A 5,480-nucleotide genomic window follows, 5' to 3' on the forward strand; every position below is an offset into this window, starting at 1 on the left:
AGAACCCATACCATTTGTTCATACTGTTTGACCCAGCAAATTCATATTTGGAAAGTTATCCTAAAGACACCATTAGAGGCATGCAGAAATTTTAGTACAAATATAAACATTTCAGTATTATTTATACAACTGAAATGTTAAAAACAACCTAAAAGTCTAACCTGCAAAGCTCAATAAGAAATTGATCAAATAAGTTAGCACACATTCATAGGACTGAATGGTATCTAGCCTTAATAATGATGTTCTCAAAGAATATATAATGACTTAGGAAGATATTCCTCATTGCATATTAAATTCGGTCAATGTGTCTATTTGAATTTTCTTATTTTTATTTTATTTAAGCAAAATTTGCATAACATGAAAGGAAGCATTTTAAAGTGAATAAATAATAGAGTGGCATTTAGTACATTCATAGTGCTTCTATGTCCCCAAGCATGCCTGTCACCCCAAAAGGAAACCACATACCCACTGTATTTCATATTAAATTTTTATAAAAAGTAGAAAACAAAATCATTTAACTAAATCTGTTTTCTCTTGAAAACATGTTTGCCTACATAAAAGAAAAACTACCCCTATATGTTAACTGTAGATATAAAGGGCAGGCCAGATTATGTACATTTTTATTTTTTACATATTTTGCTGTATTTTCAAAATGTTATGCCATGAGCATGTATAACTTTTGTAGCCTAAATGTTTTACAAATAATATTTTAAGTGGTAAATTCTTATAAATAAATAGTCCTGTGGATCACATACCTTTTCAAATATAAATAACTATGAATAAGGAAAGCATATCATCAAATAGCGATGGGAGGGTTTGTTCAATTTTATATGGTCCAAGAAACCAGATTCTAAGGGGAAAAGATTTGTTTCTTGTTTTACGCTTTTTTTTGCTTGACTCCTTTTAGTGGAGATTCACTGGAATATTGATTTCTCATATCTGTGAACTTGGCTAGTGAGCTACCTACCACAGGCAAACACAGCACTTCTCAAAGGAAACGTCCCAAGCAAAAGCTAGGAGGCTAGCATTGCAATTGTGAGTCCTTTACCAAAATCCTTTATAATGAGCCTTGGAGACCAAGGCATGGGAAATGGTCATCCACCATCACCAGGGAAAAGTGAGATTTTTCACTCAAGATAACAATGCCCCAAATCTCCCCGCACCCAAGCAGACTTCATTTTCACAACCACTTCACTTTCTTTACAATTATGATGAAATTGCATTTGGAGATAATAATTGAGGTTTTCTTTGACTACTTTTCCTTATTGCCCCTCTGACTCCTGATCATTCATTGTTCTCTGGAGCATTTAATAAAGGAGAACACAAAACAACATGTCTTTCAGAGAAAAAAAACCTGGAAGAATAAAAGAAATCAATTCTCAGCTCCTGGTTTCCTAAACAGATTTCCTTAAACTCATAGCACACACATGCACAAAATAAACACCAAGGTTTGTGCTTTGTAAAAGATGGGTACTCTTGAATTTCAAAGCCCTACATGCTGAAAGAAGCTTAATATAAACTTTCTTTTTTTCTTTTCTCCCCAGAAACAGTCAACTAGAAGAAAACAGATGGGAGAACCAGACCACCCTCCCTGAAGACGAGATAAGGTTTCCTGCCTGGGGAGAAGAATTTGAGCTGGAGAAGAAGCAACACTGAGATAGCTCTGGGCGGAGGTTTCTGACCCCTCACCCTTCCTCAGGCGAAGTTGTTAGAGCAACATAGATGCTCCCTTGAGTTAGCAACCCAGGGATGATAGGATAGATTGTATTAATTAAAAATAAAAGCTGCCCCACCCTAGGGGAGAATTATACCTCTCTGCTTATCCATTTGACTTGCTATGGCCAACAAAGTGTGTGATGTACTATCCAGCAGAAGGTTCTCTGTGTTCTCTTTTCCCCTGCCCTGGCATCAGCGGTGTCAGAGAGAGGCAGCTCCATCAGCCTGGATCCAGGAAGGAGGAGGTCATGGAGGAGCACCATGGCTGACCTGAATGACATCCAAGGAAGAAGTAGACCTTTGTCCTTCTAAGCAGCTGAGATTTGGGGGGCATTCGTCACCGCAGCATAACCTAGCCTGTCCTAACCCACACAAGCACAGAGTCCTATACCCTGCTGTCCATCTGAGACTTGGATAGGAAGCGTTCATACATGCGTGCTCCATGTCACTGTGACAGGGGAACAGCGATACCCAAGTGGTGACATGGCATAGCTAAACACAAGAGGAACTGAATCCACTCTCTCTGAGTTCTCTGTGGGTCCCAGAGTGAGGCAGAACAGCACTGACGTCAGTTCCTCACAGAAAAGTACCTAACGGGGAACACTGGCAGCAGATGCAGCAGGGACAGACGTCAGAATGATTAGGAGAAGGGATCATTTCTCAAAAGGATGTAGTGAAGCAGGTTCTCATTACCTACCCGCTTCACCCCAACTCCTGAACACTGCAAAGTCCATTTGGAACTTAGATCCCACAACAGGGAAAGAAATGGGAGGGACAGAAGCCTAACGATAGATAAACTTCAAATGACCAAGGTCATTGAACTGGCCCGAGTTTACCTGGCAAGTAACAGGACATGACAGTAACAGTAACATTCAGTTCTGTCAGTGATAGAAATAGGAGGTACAAGATAGAGTTTAGATTCACTTTTAGAAAAACAGTTGTGTGTTCTTCTGCAAAGTTGGCAGCCTGAGAAATTTGTATACACTACACCAGGATACTCTAAGAGGGCATCATGGAGGGGGCATATATTCCATAACGTGGGGTGCTGAGGGTCCGCTCAGATAAGGATGAAGCCATGTGTGGGCAATGGTAACCCCTTGTATAGTAGGCTAACTTCTCCCAAACTTGGTGCTCAAGCTATTGACTAGATATCTGCCTTACCTGAGTCAGGCACCAAGAATCTGCTATTAGCAACACTTTCGGCTGCACAAATATTTATTCTGGTAAACCTGATAGAGAAAAAGGAGAGAGTTGTAAATAGTTTGTTAGAATTTTCTGCATTCTATGCACTAAACTTTTCCCCTTGTTTTGCAAGAGAAAGCTGTAATATGACATTAACATTCTTATATCTGAGATTGATTTATTCAATTGGATTTGATAAAGACTGGCCAGATTAATATTTAATGTTCTTGTATAATTTGAATAATACAATTGACTTGGACATGAATGCACTATAAAAACAATTTGAGCTGTTAATCTTTAGCCCATTTAAAATAGAGGGTTGATTCATTCAAAATGAAAGATCAAGAGCTAAGAAGTTTTGAGTTCTTTTTAATGTGATTAAGTTTGAAACTAGAAATACAATACAAGATACAATATAAACTAAAATACAGTATAAAATAAAATGGGATTTTGTAATTTTACAAAAGAAACACTTTATAGTAATTGTATCAAGTAATTTTATACTTGGCTTTTCAATCATTAATAAACATTTTACTTACAAACAAGAAAATATCACGATAAATTATTTTGCTGTAAAAGAAGAAGATTTTTTAGGAGACTCAAAATCTTAATTTTTTTAAATTACTGTGGTATGATTTACTTTCATTATATTGTATTATACTAGGAATGGATATAGTGGAGGCAAATAACAATGAGGGGGAAGTATAAATATTAGTAAGGATAATGATGACTCATGTATGTAGGAATAAACATCAATTAAAAAATACTAACACAAGGGTGCCTGGGTGGCTCAGTTGGTTAAGCATCTGCCTTTGGCTCAGGTCATGATCCCAGCATCCTGGGATCAAGCCCCACTTTGGGCTCCCGGGTTAACAGAAAGAAGGCCCTGCTTCTTTCTCCCTCTCCAACTCCCCCTGCTTGTGTTCCTTCTCTCACTGTGTCTCTCTCTGTCAAATAAATAAATAAAATCTTTAAAAAAAATTTTTTTTAAGTACTGAAAACCAAAAGAATAAAAATAAGACACGTTATAGAAGTTTATCATAGAAGATTGTGTTAATTAAAGTATCTATAACTTCTAAGACTTGTTGTCAAGTTCAAAAACTTCAGTATGCTCCACCATAGTTATTAGACAATCGTGCCCAGTTTCACTCAGTGTCTATAGCTATAAATGCAACAAAGTTAATTACCTCCAAATATAGTGAGAATTTAAAAAAATAGTATATTGGAGTAATTTTTAAGATGTTTATTTTTAGGAAAAAAACAGTTATTTCATGATAATAAAAGAGTCATCATATAAAAGACCTTCAAAATAAATAAAATAAAAATTAACATAACTAAAAGGAGCAACAGACAATATCCACAATTGACAAATCCAAAAGCAATAGGCAAATCCACAGTCATAGTTGGAGACTTATACTGTACCTTTTCTATTTATAAAATATGTAAAATATTAAAAATCAGGTTATAGATGATTTGAACAACACTATCAACCAACTTGACCTTGACTTAATTGGCATTTATGAAGCATTATGGGCATAATGCTATAAAATAGCACTGTAAAATACGTATTTTTAAAGTATACATGTAACATCAGGAGATAAGCCATATTCTGAATCATAAAGCAAGTTTCAGTAAATCTAAGAGGACTAAAATTATTCTCTGGCCAAAAGGGTAATAAATTAGAAGCCAAAACCAAAAAACGTCTAGAAAATCCCCAAATATCTGAAAACTAACATACCTAAAAATAACCTATGATTTAAAGAAGAAATCTCAAGAGAATTTAGAAAATACTTTGAATCGAATGATAATGAAAACATTACAAATCAAAATTTAGGAGCTATTGGCCAAAGCAGTACTTAGAGAGGGATGTTTATAGCTTCTAATGCTTCTATTTGAAAGAAATGGAGTTTAAAAATTAACAATCTAAGAAGCTAGAAAAAGAAGAGAAAATTAAACCTAAAGTAGAGAAAGGAAATAATTTTTTTAAAAACGGAAATAATGACATAGAAAACAAAACCAAAGAAAATCAAGGAAATTAAAAACTGAGTAGTTGAAAAGATTAATATAACTGATAAGCCTATACTAGATTGGTCTAGGTAAGGAAGAAGAAAGCCACAAATTAACAATATCAAGAATGAAAGAGGGACCTCACTCTCAATTTTACACAAAACAAAAAGATAATAAAATAATATGAGAACAACTTTATGCTGACAAATTTGACAACTTATGATAAGAAAGACGAATCCCTTAGGAAACAGGACTTACCAAACTGACAAAAAAGGCCATAGAAAATCAGTAGCATTATGCCTACCAGAGAAATTTAAAATATAAATAAAAGCCTTCTCACATAGAAAACAGCAGGTTCAGATAGTTTCACTGGTAATTTATCAAATATTTAAGAAGAAAATAGTATTGATTTTATAGAAAAAACTTTCTGAGAAAATAGAGGAGGAAGAAGAACCTCCTTACTTATTCTGTAAAGCCTGAATAGTTTTAAGAGCAAAACCTAACAAAAAGACTATGAGGAAAGCAGAGGACCAATATCATTTATGAATATATAAAAGAAATCCTCAAAAATAATT

This window comes from Mustela lutreola, chromosome 10, assembly GCF_030435805.1.
Source record: "Mustela lutreola isolate mMusLut2 chromosome 10, mMusLut2.pri, whole genome shotgun sequence".
In the NCBI taxonomy this organism is placed as follows: Eukaryota; Metazoa; Chordata; class Mammalia; order Carnivora; family Mustelidae; genus Mustela; species Mustela lutreola.